This window comes from Triturus cristatus, chromosome 4_1, assembly GCF_964204655.1.
Source record: "Triturus cristatus chromosome 4_1, aTriCri1.1, whole genome shotgun sequence".
NCBI classification, from domain to species: Eukaryota; Metazoa; Chordata; class Amphibia; order Caudata; family Salamandridae; genus Triturus; species Triturus cristatus.
The window spans coordinates 977,657,324-977,677,630 of record NC_140585.1 but is presented as its reverse complement, the minus strand read 5'-3'; the positions used below and the strand labels follow the sequence as shown (position 1 = coordinate 977,677,630).

The 20,307-nt window shown below is 49.0% G+C and overlaps 1 protein-coding gene across 4 annotated transcripts in view; it reads right to left on the bottom strand.

The window, feature by feature from the left end:
* CPSF6 (cleavage and polyadenylation specific factor 6) overlaps nt 1–20,307 on the bottom strand; it is a 389,871-nt gene that overhangs the window by 173,297 nt on the left and 196,267 nt on the right. The window lies entirely within an intron of this gene.

The window sequence follows — 20,307 nt, the reverse complement described above, 5'->3', positions numbered from 1 at the left end:
AGGGTGACCCTAAATACTAGATTTAGGGGCGTTACAGGTAGGTGAAGGCCAGGGACCAATGGGTCCTTGTCCTGGGGTGGGTACACCCCCTATCCTGCCCCTCATGTGGGAGGGGGCAGTAGCCTAATCCTGATAGGGTAGAGCCTCCCATCTTCAAGATGGCGAGAGCCCGGAGATGTGCTTCACCTCGCCTCCCCCACCTGAGGGGTGGGGTGGGCAGGCTGGCACATCCCCTGTCCTTGTATGGGGTTTCCGGCCAAGCTTCCCGCCAGAGTGGGAGGGTTGCAGTGGCCTGGGGAAACTCCTAGAGGCGGCAGGCCTTTGAAGCTTCCCTTTGCTCATCCTGGGGGAGGAGATTTCTCACCTCACCCAGGATGTGCATTGTTGCAGGCCCGGGAGAGCAGGGGCTCTCCCACCCAGGGGTCTAGCAACGTGTCTGCTGTGTGGCAGCCTGGGCAGCCTCAGAGCAGATGTGGATTGTAGGTTAGTTGTAAGGGGGCATCTCTAAGATGCCCTCTGGGGTGCTTGGTACATTAAATCTCACACTGGCATCAGTGTGGGTTTAATGTGCTGAGAAGTTTGATACCAAACTTCCCAGTCTTTAGTGTTGCCATTATGGTGCTGTGGAGCTCGTGTTTGACGAGCTCTCAGCACCATGTACTCTTAAATGGCAGCACTGCACTTACAGTGCCCGGGAATGGACCTGGGTACTGTAGGGGCACAGGGCTCCTGTGCCCACACCATGGGCATAAGGCACCCAGCCAGAGGGGTGACTGACATATGCTTTGGCAGTGTGGGTGTTGGGCATGGCACACAGAGATGTGTGCCATTTCGACTCTTCATTTTGTTCTGCACCCAGACACTCAGCCTGCAAGGGCAGTGAGTGTGAGTGTGAGTGTGAGTGTGTGTGTGTGTGTGTGTGTGTGTGTGTGTGTGTGTGTGTGTGTGTGTGTGTGTGTGTGTGTGTGTGTGTGTGTGTGTAAGGGTACAGGGCCCCTAAGGGTGGCACAATGAGTGCTGCAGCCCTTAGGGGCCTTCCCTGGTCACAAGGCCCTGGGTACCTAGGGTACCATTTACTAGGGGCTGACATGTGGCCAGGGTTTGCCAATTTGGAGTCTGTGTGTTTTAAGGAAGGAACATAGGCCCTGGGCACCTGATTGGCAGGAGTCCAGGGTACACTCAGTCAAAGTACATTCAGCAATTTAGCAAAAAGTGGGGGCACACCATGCAAGAAAGATGGCACTTTCTCACAGTAGCCGAATGGATGTATATGCTAGGTTACATTTTTGTAGATGTAGTAAGTAGCATATGATGTGCTGTATGGATGCGTCTAGAGGGTTGATTGTGTTATGGCAATTAACAACAAATCTTTTCCACTTGGCAGCGTAGCAGGCTCTAGTGGTAGGACGTCTAGCTTCTCTGATAACATTCATACAGTCGGGGGGGAAGGTTAAGGTATCCGAATTCTAGGATCTCAGGAGCCAGATCGCAAGGTTGTGCTGAGCTGGGTCCGGGTGTCTGATCTCTCCATGGTTCTGGGTTAGGAGGCATGGTGAGAGGTGTAATTTTTGGTGTGGCACTACTGAGAGTTCCAGCAGCGTGGTGTACCACGGTTGTCTGGCCCATGTTGGAGCTACTAGAATGAGTGTGAGGGAGTGCTGTTGTAGCTTTCGCACCACTAATGGAATTAGTGGGAGAGGTGGAAAGGCGTATGCAAATTTGCCTGACCAGTTCATCCATATCACATTGCCTTTGGACAATGGGTGTGGGTATCTGGCGGCAAAGCTTGGGCATTTTTTGTTTTCGTGGGTGGCGAATAGGTCTATGTGTGGATGCCCCCACATCTGAAAGAACGGGTGAAGAACCTGCGGGTGAAGTTCCCACTCGTGGATCTGTTGCGTCTGTCTGCTGAGCAGATCTGCCATGGTGTTTTGGACTCCTGGGACGTGCTGGGCCAGGAGAAAGATTTTGTGTGGGATTGCCCATCTTCATATGCTCTGTGCTAGTTGAGAGAGCTGTGGAGTGTGTGTGCCGCCTTGTTTCTGGATGTAGTACATGGCAGTCATGTTGTCTGTGCGGAAAAGCACTGCCTTGCCTAAAATCTGTGTGTGAAAGGATTTTAGGGCTAGAAAGATTGCCAGTAACACCAGATAATTGATGTGGAGTAACTTTTGTTGCGGCGTCCATGTGCCCTGCACTGTGATGTGTAGTAGATGAGCTCCCCAGCCGGAGAGCGATGAGTCTGTTGTCAGGATAATTTGTGGAACCGGGTCCAGGAACGGTCGACCTCTGGAAAGATTTGTGGTGTTCCACCACTGCAGAGAGCGATGGGTGCGACCGTCTACCAACACCAGATCTGTCAGTTGCCCCTGGGCCTGGTTCCATTGGCGCGCTAAGCACTCTTGGAGTGGACGCATCTGGAGTCTTGCATGAGGCACTATGAAAATGCAAGAGGCCATCATCCCTATGAGTTGCATAAACACTCTTGCTGGGAGAGAGTGTTGAGGTATGAATCTTTTACGCAAAGCCTGAATGCTTGCAATCCTGGCCGGATTGGGGTAGGCAATGGCTTTTGAGGTGTCTATGGTGGCACCGAGGTATTGCTTTATGTGGGATGGTGTTAGCTGGGACTTTTGGTGGTTCACCGTGAAGCCTAGTTGGTGAAGTAGCTGGCTTGTAGTGGCGGTGTGGTGTACACATTGGTTGTAGGACGTGGCTTTTATCAGCCAGTCGTCCAGATACGGAAAGACGTGAATGTGCTGTCTTCTGAGGTGTGCCGCCACTACCGCTAGGCACTTGGTAACTACCCGTGGTGCTGTTGTGACCCCGAATGGGAGCACCTTGAACTGGTAGTGTTGCCCGTCCACTACAAATCTGAGGTACTTCCTGTGGGCATGGTGTACCGGAATGTGAAAGTATGCGTCTTTCAAGTCCAGTGTGGTGAGAAAGTCGTTCTGGGAGAGAAGCGGAAGTACCTGCTGAAGTGTTACCATGTGAAAATGGTCCTAATGTATGTATGTTTAGAGGCCGGCGATCTAAGATAGGCCGTAGAGTCTCGTCTCTTTTTGGTATCAGAAAATATAGGGAGTAGACCCCTACATTTTGCTGATCGTGGGGGACCTGTTCTATTGCGTGTTTTTGTAGGAGGGAGACTACCTCCTGTTTTAGTAACGTGGAATGTTCCTGTGACATTGGACGTTGCCTGGGTGGAATGTTAGGGGGGGGGGGGGGGGTGTAGATGTGAGTTCTAGGCAGTACCCTGAACGAATAATTTGGGTCACCCACTTGTCCGACGTGATGGACTCCCAGACGTGAAGGAAATGTTGTAGTCTGCCCCCGACCGGAGTAGGATGGTCTGGGGGGAGCAGGGGAGAGTCATTGGGTAGGCGGTGTGGCAGAGCGGGCGGTATTTGTTTTGCCTCTGCCTTTATTGTTATTGCCTCTATAGCCGCCTCTTTGATAACCTTTTGTGAAGGTGGACTGAGGAGGGGATTTGTAGGACGTGGACACGCTATCTGAGTAGCCTCTGCCGGTGCCCCGAAAGGAAGAGCGGCAAAAGGAGCGCCTAGGAGGGTGTGAATGTAGGGCTCCCATAGATTTCGCCGTATCTGTGTCTTTCTTCATCTTCGAGGGCCTCATCTATCTTTGGACCGAATAAATGTTCTTGATCGAATGGATGGTTTAATTTAGAGGCTTGTACCTCAGGTTTAAAGCCTGAAACTCTCAGCCAAGCGTGTGGACGGAGTAGGACACTGGGGTTAATGACCCTAGAGGCTGTTTCTGCTGCGTCTAAGGCACAGCGTATAAAGGTATTAGTTATGGTCTTACCCTCTTGAATTAATTCATTAGCCCTATTTTGATATTTTTGTGGGAGATGATGCATGATGGTTTCTAATTCATCATAATGCGCTCTGTCGTATCTGGCCAATAGTGCTTGAGTGTTGGCGATACGCCATATATTGGCTGCCTGTGACGCAGTGCGTTTTCCTGACGCGTCCAGGAGCTTTGATTCCTTGTCAGGCGGTGGTGCTTCGCCTGACGCCTGGGAATTTGATCTTTCTTGCAGTGGATACCACTAGGGAATCCAGTGGCGCTGGCCCTTTGATGTAGGCAGGATCTGTGGGGGCAGCTTTATACTTTCTCTATGCGTGGGTTTAGGACCCTAGCCCTGACTGAGTCTTTAAAAACCTCTGGTGCATGTTTTATTACCCCTTTGAGCATAGGTAGTATAGCAGTAGACCTATGTGCAGTATCAAAGGTGTCTAGGAGGAAATCTTCCTCTACTGGGTCAGTATGTAGCTCTACCCCGTGATAATGTGCCGCCCTCTGAAGTAGGTGGTGAAAACCTAGTGAGTCTTCAGGTGGAGATGGCCTGGATAGATAGAGGTCATCTTGTGGGACATCTGGAATGTCTGGATTATTATAATCATCCCAGGGGTCTGGGGATCCTGTAGGGGTGGGGTCTTGTGGCACATCTGCTGGGTCGTAGTATGGGTCCCCCTGATCATCATGGTCTGGAGACGGGGTCGGAGAGCGATGAGGCAGGAGTGGAGAAGGTGGAGGGGGCGGAGGTGGAGAGGGTGGGGAAGGCACTCTGAAAGGGGAGGTAGCACAGACCTTCCTCTTTGGAGGTGGAGCTGGTTTGTCCAAATGTCTCTTTTTAGTAGACAGTGCCAAATGTCCAGTTTTTGGATCCTTGGTGAGTGTCTTTTGCAAAGGATGCGGTGTAAAAAGTTCTTGCGACACTGGTTGTTCGGTCGGCGCCGACGTTTTCGGGGCCGATGGCTTTTTAGGCTGGTCTGTGCCGTGCTTTTTTGGAACCTCCGCTTTTTTTGTTCGGTGCCGAGACAGGCTTCGGCGCGGGAGTGTCGGTGCCGAGGGCCTTATGATGTTTCGTTGGCACCAAGAGGCTATGTTTGGACACAGAGGGCTTTGGTGCGGAGCTCGGTGTCGAGGTAGAGGCAGATTTCTTCTTCGGTGCCGAAGGGTGTTTTTCGGCACCGCTGGCAGGCTGGCTCGAGCCCGAGCCGCCGGAAGGCTTAGTTGGCTTCTTCACCGGGCCCGAAGGTGGGGTGTTCAAAGCAGTGTCTTTGGTCTTGCCTAAGCCCAGAGGCGAAGGCGTGACCGAAGCCTTTTTGGGTGTCGGCGCGGGTGTGGGAGAGGGTATTTTAGTCACGACCCTCTGCGCCGGGGTGATGTCCTCCACATCCGAGTCGTCGGCTTCGGAAGCACTGACTAGGTCCTCTTCGGTGCGCTGCTGTCCCGGAGCTTCGACATCGTCCCCGAAGATGTCGACTGGGACGGAAGTCGAGGAGTGCGCCATTTTCCGACTGGCCCTTCGATCTCGAATAGTCTTTTTGGATCTAAAAGACTTGCAGGCGGGACAGTCTCGAGCCTCGTGTTCAGGGGAGAGGCAGAGGTTGCACACCTCATGAAGATCGGTGTGGGGGAATTTGGACCCACATCAAGGGCACTTCTTGAATGGAGTTCTTTCCATCAGCAGGGACCGGACCCTGGATAGGCCCGAAGGCCGCCGTCGAGGACTGGAATCGAATGTGTGTCGAAGAAGAAGGTGATTGAGGAGATCAGTATCTAAACAATACCGCGGAGAGCGAGGATTCCACTTCGATCGTCTTACTGGAATGTTCGGAACCGGAGCGCGAAGTATTACATCCGAGCCCGATGGCGTAAAAAAACAATCTGAGGATGGAGCCGAAGCCCATGCACAATACGAACCAAGGGAAGAGTCACGGACCTCGTGACTTCCAAAGACTTTTCAAGATGAAAAACAAACTGCAAACATCCGGGCCCAACACGAGATGGCGATCTATGCAAAAGTGTGTCATCTGCAGCTCATATGCCTCGAACACATTATTTCTGCTTGACAAATGGAATTAGAAATATATATGTACTAATATTTGTATGACTGCATATTACAGCATAAATATCCCTTCTATTTCTGTTCAATTATCTATAAACTTTATTAGAATCTGTATAATAGTCAATTAAGTACGATTCACCCTGGCCGCACATTTTGATTTTATTAGTGTTGTGTTATGTATGAGAGAGAATGAGGTATGTATGATCGACTTGCAAATGTGATGTCAGTGTGTTGGATGGTTAGGTGGTGGTTTTTCTACAAATTATGTGTTGCAAGCAAACTTTGAAAAAATTATATATTCTTTTGTTATCATAGCTTACATTTGCTGCTTCAAACTGTTATTGTTTTGTATATGTTGTATCAATGATGAGTGTATTTTGACCCGCAACACGGGCACCTGCGGAATACTTTCTTTTTCATCTCCCTTAGACAGACTTTCTCGACTGGTGTTGATGTTGATCGCTTGCTGGATACTCTACTCTGAATCGTGTTGATTGTTATTTTTCTCCACAGGCCGAGTAGATGTCGAAACCTGTAGAGCTCCTAAACAGTTTGTCCGAGCACGATGGCGAGGAAAAAACTATCTAACCAAGGAATCATTGAACATGCGCAATGCCTCGAGGAGGAAGAGAGATGACGCACAACCACTACCACAAAAATTCCTTGAGGAAAACATAACTACTGGCTGAACCGGGGCCCAACACTAGCTGGAGTATGCATGTGAATCTGCAGCCAACATATGATACGAATATGCTTTGCCCCTTGGGTATTCCTCATTGCACCTTGCCCTAAAATGATTCTATGCATCCCCATTGCACATACCTGAGCTTTCTTAGCTTGACATTTGACAGCAACAAAACTTTCCTATATGAGAAGAGGTAATTGGTAACCAAACATCTGTAGACAAAAACTATGAGAAGCAAAATCAATAGATTAACTTCCTCACATCCAGCAGATATTAGTGGGCATGCCACTCACAACAGAAAACCACTCTTTACAACACCACAAGCATTCACCACAACATAACAGTACACTATCCACATTCAATACCACAATAAACACAAACAAGTAACAAGTGGTGGATGCACACATAAGGGAGGAAGGTAAGCGGGCAGTTATTCTGAAATCAATGTGCCCAAAATCTTATAAATCAATTCAACACAACAGACTGCACTAATAGATCTAATTGCTAGGAAGTCCCCTTCCAAATGTTATCTTTCATTCAAAATAGTGCACTAAGCACAGACCACAACTGAAAAAATGGTTGGATATTCCATACAGTTAGCAATACTGTACACACGACTAACCAAAAAACAACAATTTAGACAGACCGCATATTTGCAACAAAGCTTAGCGATACTATGTAGTTAGACTGCACAACACAAAAGCAAACAGCCAAGTCTAATAAAGGGATAATGTGGACTCCTAACACACCAGGGGCATCAATTTAACATAATAAAATTCATCTCCACACTTGTGTTGTGGATACTTTTGGTTATGTAAAATGGAATATCATAACGCAAAAATAAAACTATAAAAATACATCAATGGAAAGCTCCAGTTGACCACCTTTGGTTTCGTCATTACAATTGGCATTTGAGTCATAGGTATTTCCAGCCACCTTTCTGAAGTGCAGAGAGAGAATATACCCCTTAGTCAAGAAGCTTATTTCAGATATTCCTATGCATCCTAGCGCAGAGGTTTTACCTCTGAAGAAAGCATAAGCTTATAAAATGAACAAAGACAGTAACTACACGAATGGGAAACGGCCTCTGTTTATACAGAGACACCAAATTTACAAGAATGCAGAGCGTTAACCACATTCCTTTTAAAATGAGGCAACACAAAGGTAATACTCCAGTTTAGACCGACTTCTCAGAACAGTGGTTGAAGGAACCCTTACTCAAACAGCACTGCTGGGCCTTATTAATTTCTTCAACATAACAAAATGTGTGTAATTTCGAGGCAAAAAAGGAAAAATTATCTTCATTGTGATTCAAAATCAAACCTGTTCACAACTCTTATTTGGGCAGGAAACGACAACTTCAAAACAAACACCATACTTTCGAAAGAATGAGTGCTCAGTGCGCAAGGATCTCTCTGTACATGAGCTCCACGATCAACCCTCCACACAGTTCCTACATGATCTTTCTACAACATGCAATGTAAGTAACATAAAAAATACTTATTTAGCCGTTAGCATGTATTGGAAAGGAGAGACCGCAAGGACTAAGAGAAATAAAATCATAATGAGGGTAATTTTTACATCAAGAGGTGTTTGAACAAGAACAACAGAACACCGTAGCACCATAAGATGCAGACAGGATGCTACAAAATTAACGTATAGTTTCTTACCTGTCGGTGTAGTTTTGCAGCTTGAAGACTTTCTGGATTCACTATGCTGTGTATTATCCCGCCATCTAGTGGTTGGGTCCGGAAGTGTAGTATTTCTTCTCTTTTTTTTTATCGTGACCCAGGTGGGCGTCGACATACCACCATTTGGGGTCCTTCGTGACGTCGACCTTTGGTCGCCATCTTCGGATTCTTTTTTCTCTTTGTTTTCTTATTTAATCCTTGTAAAGTCTTTTCACCTTCTACCCCCCTTTATCCTCTTGTCTCATCTTTCTGGCGGATGAGGGTGGGTTCACTAGTGAATCCAGAGTGTCTTCAAGCTGCAAAACTACACCGACAGGTAGGAAACTATACGTTATGCAGCGTGAATCTTTCTGGATTCACTATGCTGTGCATTGACTTTGTAGCGGTTTCTACTCATAGTGGAGGTTGGGGGAAGATGAGCACTGGTTACTGAAAATGTGTTGTAAGACCTTCTGTCCCACTTGCGCTTCTATGTTCATTTAGATATCCACACTGTAGTGCTTAGTGAATGTATGCACTGAAGACCATGCTGCCGCTTGGCAAATGTCTTGGATAGTTGTGTTTGCTAGAAACGCAATTGTTGCTCCTTTCTTCCTTGTTGAGTAAGCATGAACTGCTCCTTGTAATTGCTGAGCTGCTCGCTTGTGGCAGAGCAGAATGGTTTGCGCAATCCATTGTGCAATGGTATTTTTGGTAACAGGTCGTCCCAAAAAACTGCTGGCGAAGGATACAAAAAATTGCTTTGTTTATCTGCATTCTTTTGTCCTTTCCATATAGTGCATCACTGCCCTCCTGGCGTCCAGTGTGTGTAAGGCTCTTTCTGTGCTTGTGGACGGTTTTTGGAAAAAACTTGGTATTTGAACTGTCTGGTTGATGTGGAACTTAGACACCACCTTTGGCATGAAATGCGGGTCCGTTCTCATGACAATCCCATCACTGTGTATTTGCAGGTAGGGTTCTTGGAGCGTTAACGCTTGCAATTCACTTACTCTTCGTAGTGATGTGATAGCCACTAGGAAGGCAGTCTTTAGTGTGAGCATATGCAGTGTAGCTTTGTGAATAGGCTCAAATGGTGCCTTCATTAGCTGTGTGCACTACATTGAGGTTCCATGCTGGTGCTGGCATTCTGCCTGGAGGAGAGATCCTTTTTGCACCTTCTAGGAATCTTTTTACCACCTGTGATGTGAAGAAACTTTTCACTGTTTCTCCTCTTGTGTAAGCCACAATTGCCGCTAAGTGGACCCTCAGGGACGTGTAGCCTAGCTTGTTTGGCAATAGATGCATTAAGTATCTTAGTACTGTTGATTCCTTAGTAATCTTTGTTTGCAGATTTTCCCTAATGCACCATTCGGTGAATCTTTTCCACTTTGCTACATAGCACTTCCTTGTGGTCGATCTTCTTCCTCTCTGAGTACCGCCATCGTACTTGCTGGTAATTTGAGGTGTGCGAACACTAGGACCTCAGGAGCCAAGCAGCTAGGCTGAGGCTTTCTGGTTCTGGGTGTAGTACTCTTCCGTTTTCCATTGTTAGCAGGTCCTTCCTGGTGGGGAACCTGTGTGCGTTTGTGACATCTCCATGATGTGTGAGAACCATATTTGCCTGGCCCATTGGGGTGCTATCAGGATGAGCGTCATGCTGCTGAACCTGCACTTGTTCAGCACTCTGTGTAGTAGTGGTATTAGTGGAAAAGCGTATGCAAATGTCCCTGACCAGCTTATCCATAGCGCATTCCCCAGGGACTGTTTGGACGGTACCCTGAATGCGAAGTTTTGGCAATTTGCATCTTGGTGTGTTGCAAAGAGGTCTATTTTAGGAGTCCCCCATTTGTGGAATACCTTCTGGATTTCCTGTTGGTTGATCTCCCATTCGTGGGATGCTGACGTCGGTCTGCTGAGCCAGCCTGCCTCTACATTGTCCTTCCCTGGTAGATGTATTGCTAATAGGTCTATCTTTCTGCGGATTGCCTATCTCCATATTTCCTGTGCTAGCCGTGAGAGTGTCACTGAATGTGTCCCTCCTTGCTTGTTGATGTAGAGCATGGTAGTTGTATTGTCTCTTTGTATCAGTACTCTGTTCCCGTACAGCAGTTTCTGAAAGGCCTTTAAGGCTAGGAACACTGTCTTGAGTTCTAGGTAGTTGATGTGCTTTATTGCATCCTGATGTCCCCACAACCCCCTTACTTTGAGGTTGTTTGTGTGCGCTCCCCACCCTTTCTGGGAGGCGTCTGCTGTAATGGTTACAGTTGGAGTTGGTTGTGTAAATGATCTCCCCTGTGCTAAGTTCTTCTGGTTCCACCACGCTATTTCTTGCTGTACTGTTTGTGTGACAACCACTAGATCCTCCCAACTCCCTGTCGCTTGTGACCATTGCTGCTGGATCCATTCTTGGAATGGCCTCGTGTGTAGGCGAATATTTGGTACCAAATGTATGCATGATGCCATCATCCCCATCAGTTTGCTCACCGTCCTCACTATCAGAGCTTGCCCCTTGCGGTAAAGAAGCATCTCCTTGCATATAGCCAGAGTCCTCTTTGCACATGGAATCACCGTGCATTGTATGGTGTTGATTTCTGCCCCATAGAACCTCTTCAGTTGTTCTGGTTCTATTGACGTCTTCTCCCAATGGATTGAAAACCCCAGTTGTGCCAGCGTCTGTATCACTATCTCTATGTGCTTCCTGCATCTGTGGTATGAGCTTGCTTTTACCAGCCAGTCGTCGAGGTGTGGGTATACATGTATCCCCTTCCTCCTTAAGTGTGCTGCTACGGCTGCCAGACATTTTGTGAAGACTCTTGGTGCTGATTTTAGTCTGAAAGCCAGCACTGTGAACTGGTACTGATTTGTGCCTATTGCAAACCTGAGGAGGTGTTTGAGTTTGCTGTTGATAGGGATGTGCAAGTAGGCGTCCTTTAAGTCTATAGTTGCCATGTAGTCTCCTCTTTGTAGTTGAGGTATGACCTCTTGGAGGGAGGTCATCTTGAACTTTTGAGTTTTTATGAACCTGTTTAGGAATCTGAGGTCTAAAATTGGGCGTAATGTTCAGTCTACCTTTGGTATGAGGAAGTAGGTTGAGTATCCCCCTTTGTTTCTTTGTTTTTGTGGCACAATTTCTATGGCTCTTTTCTTTAGCAATGCTCTTGCTTCCTCCCTCAAGTGTGTCAGCTCCTTTGTTGTGAGCACTCTGACCTTTGGCCTTCTGTTTTTCAGTGGCCTTTCCAGGTCTATACAGTACCCATATTGTATTAGTTTTAATATCCATTTGTCTGAAGTTATTTCCCTCCACTCCTGGAGGAAGTGTCTTAATCTGCCTCCTACCGGTGATGTGTGTTGGAGGAGTCTTTGAATTTGAGTTTTTGCTGGTTTTTGTCCCGTCTTTTTGCACTTCCTGAGGTCTCATCCAGAAGTGCGTTGTTTCTGCTGGTGAGTCACTTTCCTGTGGGAGGCTGACTTCCCCTCTGGCCGTTACCCCTTCCTCGGCCGCGCCCTCGAAAGGATTGTCCTCGGGGCTGGTACAGCCAGTTTTGCTGCTGCTGTCCTTGCTGCTGTCCCTGGTTACCTCCTTGATAACTTTGCTGGGTGGTTTGGTGTGTTGCCCCAGGCTGATGATTTCCTCTGCCTGTCGGTCTCCTGGAAGGAGTTCCTCTTCTCATACCTCGGAACTGCAGCGCCCCCATAGATCTCGCCGTTTCGTCATCTTTCTTCAGCTGGTTCAACTTTTCATCAACAGGTGCTCCAAACAGTTGTTCCCCGTTGAAGGGTGTGTTGAGGATGTTGTTTTGGACCTCATTCTTGAAACCGAAGATTCTTAACCAGGCATGTCTCCTTTCTGTGATCCCCAGCATCATCTTCCTGTTCGATGTCTCTGCTGCGTCCAGGGCTGACTTTAAACATGTATTAGCCATGTTCTTCCCCTCTTCCACCAGGTGGCTTGCTCTTCTCTGGTATTGTTCTGGTACATGCTTGAGCAGTTCTCCCACTTCTTCCCAGTGCTGGTATGCGTGTCTGTTGATGAGCGCATTGGAGTTGGCGATGCGCCATTGTATGGCTGCACTCCTTTCCATCTTCCTACCTATTATGTCCATCCTCTTGCTTTCTTGGTCTGGTGGAGGGCCAGAGTTTGTGGGTATATTTTCTCTTTTCCGAGCTGTGGATGTAATGATTGAGTCGGGTGGTACTGACCCTCTGATGTACATGGGGTCCTTCGAAGAATGTTTATATTTCTTCTCTGCTCGTGGAGTCACAGCTCTACACTTGGCACTGCACCCCATACGTCTCAGCTGCCTTTTTGATGACTTGATTGTAGATCCCCATGTCGTCCGGCGGCGAAGGCCTCGACGGATACGAGTCTACGCCCTCTTACGGTTATTCGGCGTCGAGATCTTCCCACGGCAAGTCTTGAGCCTCCGAAGAAATCGACTCTTGGTAAGTCTCATCTTCTTCCCCTTCGCCTGTCCCGTAGTACAGGTCCTCTTCCTGTTCCTCTCCAGGTTCAGGTGTGTTCGGCGATTCGAATTCCTCGACGACCTTTCCTGTGTCGGGTGTAGTCTTTGACGGTATGCTGTAGGATTTTAGCTTTTCGTCGAAGTCTTTCTTGCGTTGCAAGATGTTAGCCATTTCGGCCTCGAGCCTCTTTCTTTTCTTCTCCATCTCTGCCGAGTGATCGGCTTCGAAGGCCTCGACCTTCCTCTTCGCGGTTGTTGACGTTGAAACCTGTCTCGGCCCTTCGCCTTTCGACGTCGAGGCCTCTTTTTTCGTGGCTGCTCTTCGGCGCCTTTCCGTTGTCTTGGGATTTCGCCGTCTGGTGGTCCTTCTCCGAGGATCCGACGGACTGTTTGTCCCTGGATGCCGTGGTCAACGTTGAGTGCTTTGACGGCCCTGCTCCTTTCGAGGACTTTGGCTTTCCTTTGCGAGTATCAGTGGAGGGTTTAGTGTTCTACGACTCTTACCTCCTTCGATGCTTTCTTGACGACCATGACGTCTTCTGGTCCTTCTGCTATGTTGTCTTACTCTCCGCTTGAAAGTCCCAAGTCTCGTAGCGATGGGGGCGTCCCCTCCCCCTGCATGTTGTAGTTTGCTCTTCTCTGTCGCTCCCTTACTCAGTCTTCGGGTTGAACGCTGCACAGGCGTTGCAGTCCTCGCTTCGATGGTCGAGCAGCAGGCAGAGATTGCAAACCGTGTGTTGGTCCTTCTGCGCGTACTTATGGTGGCACTTTGCGCAGAATTTGAACGGAGTCTTGTCCATCACCGCGCCCAGGGAGTCCCCTGTAGGCGCATTCTCCTTCGAAAAACGTCGAATTCTTCGAAGTTCTCTGAACTGTAGTCGAGTTTCTTCTTGCTTGGTCTCCGGGGTCTTCTCCGGTGATCTATTCCGATCTTTCGTCGATTCTTCTCTCCAAAGTTCTTGGAGCTCCTTCCTGTTGATCCAGACCCAACGGCAGAAAAAAGAATCTGAAGATGGCGACCAAAGGTGGGAGCTTCCAGAGGAAGTGCGTCGACGTCACGAAGGACACCAAATGGTGGTATGTCGACGCCCACCTGGGCCACGAAAATAAAAAAAAGAAATACTACAATTCCAGACCCAACAACTAGATGGCGGAATAATGCACAGCATAGTGAATCCATAAAGATTCACGCTGCAAAATTAAACACTTCACTGAAAAAGAAGCTGTGACAGACATGGAATGGCGCGTAATTGAGAAGTTGAGACCATACGAAAAAAGATATGACTACTACTACTTCACTTAGAACAGAGAGAAGTGTACAGACTCCGCACCAATATCCATAGATTAAACAATGAGATACCGTGGGGCTACCTGAATTCCTAAAGACAATAATAGTGAGTAGTAATGTATCTCTTTATGAATTGGAATATAGGTGAAACGAGGAGACACCATGGGGTCACCTCTATTCCTTAAAAAAATTAAACACTGGTAATGACACTGCCCCTGACAGTTAAGAGGACTGTGTATATACACATTTCTTCCATGCTAAAGGGCATATCTCCTTTCCCTGGGGCCTGGCATTCACCAGATACTAGCAATGTGATAGCATTGACCCCTTAATAGCGTTGATGATGCCACACGAGACACTAACTATATTGAGTAAAGGAATACATCGACGACGCTTGTTCCAGGGGACGACCCATTCTTCATATAATAAAGATGCACCATGGAATGCTGTTTAAAAGATGAAGAGTGACTATATAATCTGTGCATACAAGGTATATATTACCCTAAACATAGCAATATGTATTTATACAGCACTTGTTCACCCCGAAGGGGCATTTTGGCGCTGAATAATGATTATGCTATTTACCAGTATGCATCTGTTCTTGGCATGTAGGGCTGCTGACATTCATATCTGTGCATAGATCGCCGCCTAGTGTTGGGTCCGGATGTTTGCACGTTGTTGTCCTGGAAGAGTCTTCGAAGTATCCTGGGATAGGTGACTCCTCCCCTGGACTACAGTGCACATGGGCATCCTCTCCATCCTCAGATTGTTTTTCGCCATTGTGGCAGTGATGGAGTAGATACAGAAAGTGATGACCATGCTTACAGTAATTCTGAGAGCTGCAGCTGCTACAGGCGCCGGGGAGGAGGGAGGGCGATATGAATGTCAGCAGCCCTACATGCCAAGAACAGATGCATACTGGTAAGTAGCATAATCAGTTCGAGGCATGTGGGCTGCTGAATTCATATCTGTGCAATACATAGCAGTGCCCTCTTATTAGCGGCGGCTACCAGTGCCAGCTGCAGCGGTCTGAAAAAGAGTTTTGAGAACAGCCTGTCCTACAGCTGCCTGCTGTTTTGATTGCACATCTACACAATAGTGCTTGGTAAATGTATGTGTAGTGGACCAGGTGACTGCTCTACATATATCATGCAAAGGAATGTTTCCTAGGAAAGCCATGGAGGCCCCTAACTTACGTGTTGAGTGGGCTCGTGGGGGAATCGTTAATGTGCGTTTAGCCTTTTGATAGCAAATTTGAATACATTTAACGATCCATCTGGCTATACCTGCTTTGGAGATAGCGTTACCTTTGTGGTGTGGGGCAAAGGCAACGAAAAGTTGTTTTGTTTTCCTAAAGACTTTAGTCCTGTCGATATAGTACATGAGGGCCCTCTTTACATCTAGTGTATGGAGTGCTCTTTCTGCGACAGTCTGTGGGTTTTGAAAGAAAACAGGTAGTTCAATAGTTTGATTCATGTGGAACTGCGATATAACCTTGGGCATGAATTTGTGGTTGGTACGTAGTACGACCCTGTTGGCGTGAACCTGTATAAATGGCTCTTGAACGGTTAGTGCCTGGAGTTCACTAACTCTTCTTAAAAAAGTGATCGCTACTAGGAAAGCTACTTTCCAGGTAAGGAATTGAATCTCACATGAGTGTAGAGGTTCAAAGGGTGGACCCATCAGGCGTGTGAGGACCAAGTTGAGGTTCCACATTGGAGCTGGTGGGTGGCGTGGTGGAATGACTCGTTTGAGTCCTTCCAAGAATGCTTTGATGGCAGGCACTCTGAATAGAGAGAGGTGCTGCCTGGTCTGCAGATAGGCTGATATTGCGGTCAAATGGACACGTATAGAGGTGTACGCCAGATTGCATCGGTATAGGTGTAAGAGGTAACCAATTATGTTTTGGATGGATGCGTCTAGCGGGTTAATGTCATTATTATTGCAATAAATGACGAACCTTTTCCATTTGGCTGCATAGCAAGCTCTGGTAGTGGGTCTCCTGGCCTCCTTAATGATGTCCATACAGTCAGGTGGCAGGTTTAGGAAGCCAAACTCTAGGACTTCAGGAGCCAGATTGCCAGGTTCAGCTGTTGCGGATCTGGGTGCTGAATCTCTCCATGGTTCTGCGTCAAATGCGCGGGTTTGATCCACAGCCTTTGATGTGGCACCACGGAAAGTTCGAGAAAGGTGGTGTACCATGGCTGGCGTGCCCACGTTGGAGCAACCAGGACGAGCGTCAGTGAGTGTTGTCTGAGTTTGCGTGCCACCAGCGGTATCAGTGGTGCTGGGGGAAAAGCGTACGCAAATCTGCCGGACCAGTTCATCCATATCGCATTGCCCTGCGACTGCGGATGTGGGAACCTGGCGGCAAAGCTTTGGCATTTTGCGTTTTCGCTTGTGGCGAATAGGTCTATCTCTGGATGACCCCATTGCTGGAAGTATGGTTGGAGTACTGATGGGTGTAACTCCCACTCGTGCATCTGGTGGCTGTGTCTGCTGAGCAGATCCGCCATCTGGTTGTCCTTGCCGGGGAGGTGTTCTGCCATGAGGAACATGTTCCTCTGAATGGCCCACTTCCACATGCTCTGAGCCAGATGAGACAACTGTGGAGAGTGTGTTCCTCCCTGCTTCTGTATGTAGTACATGGCGGTCATGTTGTCCGTCCGGATCAACACGACTTTGTTGCATAAGTGTACTTTGAATGCTTTCATTGCCAGGAAGATTGCCATCAATTCCAGAAGGTTGATGTGCATCTTCTTCTGTTGTGTTGTCCATAGTCCCTGCACTGTGTAGTTGAGTACATGTGCTCCCCATCCCTGGAGAGACGCGTCCGCTGTCAGTATTATTTGTGGAACAGGCTCTTGGAACGGTCGGCCCTTGCAAAGGTTTTGTGGATTCCACCAATGCAGAGAGTTGTATGCCCGACCGCTCACCAACACTAGGTCTTTCAACTGTCCTTGAGCCTGATTCCACTGATGTGCTAAGCACTCCTGAAGCGGGCGCATATGTAGTCTCGCGTGTGGGACTATGAAGATGCAGGAGGCCATCATGCCTATCAACTGCATGAACACTCGCGCGGGAAGGGAGTGTTGTGGTTTGAACTTGGAAATCAGCATCTGCATGCTGTTGATTCTCACTAAATTTGGCTGAGCTGTGGCCGCCAGAGTGTCTATAGTCGCACCTAGGTACTGTTGTACGTGTGCGGGCTGGAAATGGGATTTTGGGTAATTTAGTGAGAACCCCAGACTGTGAAGGAGGTGAATGGTGCGGGACATGTGGTTGGCACATTGCTGGGCTGACTTTGCTTGAACGAGCCAGTCGTCCAGGTAAGGGTAGACGTGTATGTGCTGCCTCCGTAGATGTGCCGCCACAGTAGCTAGGCACTTTGTGAAAACCCTGGGTGCTGTTGTCACGCCGAAGGGAAGGACTTTGAATTGGTAGTGCTGGCCCTGAACTGTGAACCCGAGGTATTTTTTGTGTGAGGGGTGAATGGGTATGTGGAAATACGCATCTTTGAGGTCCAGCGTGGCCAGGAAGTCTCCCTGCTTGAGCAGCGGGAGGACTTGCTGTAAAGTGAGCATGTGAAAATGCTCGGAGAGAATGTAGCGGTTCAGGGGTCTCAGGTCTAATATAGGTCTGAGTGACCCGTCCTTTTTTGGTATTAAAAAGTACAAGGAGTACACCCCCGTACCTTGCTCGTGGACGGGTACGACCTCTATTGCGCCTTTTAGTAGCATACTTTGCACCTCCTGCTGTAAGAGCGTTAAGTGCTCTGAGGACATAGGACGGTTTTTTGGAGGTATTGTGGGTGGAGTTGAGGTTAATTCTAGGCAGTAACCGTATTTGATAATATCTTTGACCCACCTGTCCGTGGTGATGGAGTTCCACGTGGACAGAAACCTTTGTAGCCTTCCCCCGACAGGTGTTATGTGGTCGGGAGGAAGGGAGAGGGCGTTACTGTTTGTTCTTGGGGGAGGACCTGGTGTTGCCGTACCCGCGTCCTCTGCCCTTTGTGCTGGAGCCACGATATCCACCCCGGGTGTTTTTATCGTAGGTGCTGCCCTTGTTGTAGGTTTGCTGTGACCCCTGTCCTCTACCTGCTCCTCTATTTCCGGGGCGACGAAAGGAGCCGCTCCGAAAGGACTGCGTTTGGAGAGCCCCCACGGACTTTGCAGTATCTGTGTCCTTTTTTATTTTCTCTAGGGTGGTGTCAACCTCCGGCCCGAATAAGTAGTCGAGGTTGACAGGCTGGTTGAGGATGTTATTTTGTACCTCAGGTTTGAATCCGGAGATTCGCAACCAGGCGTGTCGTCGCAGCATGACGTTAGTGTTTATGGCTCTGGCAGCTGTATCTGCGCATCCAGTGCACACTTAATGGATGCGTTTGTGAGGAGTTGAAACTCCCCGATGAGGATCTCTGCACCTTCTTTGAATTGGTCAGGGAGATGTTGGAGTAATGTTTCCAATGTGTCGTAGTGTGCTCGATCATAGCGAGCGAGGAGCGCCTGGGTATTGGCAATACGCCATATGTTAGCTGCTTGGGCCGCCACCCGTTTGCCGGAGGTCTCTAGCACCTTGGACTCCTTGTCCGGGGGAGGAGCATCACCTGTTTGCGAGTGTGCCCGTTTGCGAGCATTCGCAACCACTATTGAATCCAGAGGTAACTGGCCTCTAATGTAGGTAGGGTCCCCAGGCGCCGACCTGTATTTGTCGATCCTGGGGTTTATTACTCTTGCCCTGGTGGGTTCCTTGAAGATGTCCTTTGCTGGTTTGAGGACACCCTTCAACATGGGTAGAGTTTTTATGTTCCTTTCTGAGGATGCGAAAGTATCCATGAGAAAGCCGTCCTCGACGGTGTCCGAGTGGAGTTGCACACCAGGATTGGCTGCAGCACGTTCAATTAGGGCGTTGAATGCGGCAGTGTCCTCTGTGGGAGACGTTTTTGCTCCATAGAGTTGCGGGTCCTGTGTATCCATAGGTGCACCCGAGTCTACAGGGTCATCCCAAGCTTGGTCAGGGTCTTGGTGGCCTTCAGGGTCCATCTCTCCGGGGTAGGGGACGTGGTCACCCATGTAGTCCTCCAGAACGTCTGTGTCTGAGTATGTGGGAGAGAAGGACTGTGGATCCTGGTAAGTGGAATGGAGAGGTTCGTAAAGAACTGGTTCCGAAGCCACTGGCAGCTTTCTTTTAAGTGGGATCCGGTAGGAGTCCAAAGCTGGCTCAGAAGTTATTCTCCTTTTGTGGAGCATCATCCTGCCGGTGTCGGCGTCGATGATATGTGATGGAGACGTCTCCGCAGGAGAGCGTTCGGCAGGCGTGAACGTGGTGTGGGTGACTCGTGTTCTGATTTGGAACAGTTTTGGGGCCGTGGGTGGCGGCAGGCCAAAAGAGATGTTGGCCGGTGCCGAAGAGGCTGTCGGAGCTTTTATCGGCTCGGAGCCCGACTTGTCCTGGAGGACTGCTTTGTGTTTGGTGCGTTGCGCAGCAACGGGCCGGACCTGGATCGCCATCGAGTCCTTTGCGCCGACCGGTTCTGCAGAGGCGGGCGTGGACTTCTTCGGCGCCGGTGAGTCATCGAGTCGAGGGGCGGTAATGGCCGTCGACGTCTTTGATGAGTGTGCCTTTGTTGGTGCTGTCGAAGCGGTGTGAGACGCAGCAGGCGGTTTGACCTTTGGGGTCGGAGCCGATTGTGTCGGTGCCGGGAGCCGAGTAGGTTTGGTGGCACCGAAGGTCTTTTTACGTGTGTCGGCGCCGACGTCGGCTGATGCAAGCTCGGCACCGAAATCTCGTTTGGTGCGGTCGGTGCCGACAGGTTTTGCTGGCGTCGAAGGTGTGGTGGGCCTCGATCCGACCAGCGTCACTTTCGGTTTCGGGTGAACAAATACAGCTTTCGGTTTCGATGAAGGGAAACCAGCCGTTTTGGGTAGTAATGGCTGCCGCTGAATGTCCGAGGCCGGGCCAGAGGGCGGGGCCGAAGGACTACGGGATAGGTCTTGGGTAAGGCCCGAAGGCGATCCCTCGACCGGAGCCATAGACTGGCGCACTGGGATATCCTCAGTCTGTACGGGTAGGCCTTGCTCGTCACCGGAGCTACTCTCTTCGGCCCCTAAGGCCTCATTGTAGTCTCCTACCTCGGTGTCGGCTTCATCTCTGGAAAAGAGTTGTTCTTCGACGTCTTCCGATCCGGAGTATTGTTCGGAAGCGGGGCTGGAGGGTAGGTTCTCCACGTCTTCGACATCTTCGTCGTCGGCGCTGAAGATGTTGGCCGGGGCCGCTTGCTGCGCTTCGAGTCTCGCTGCTCGTCGATTCCGGAGAGT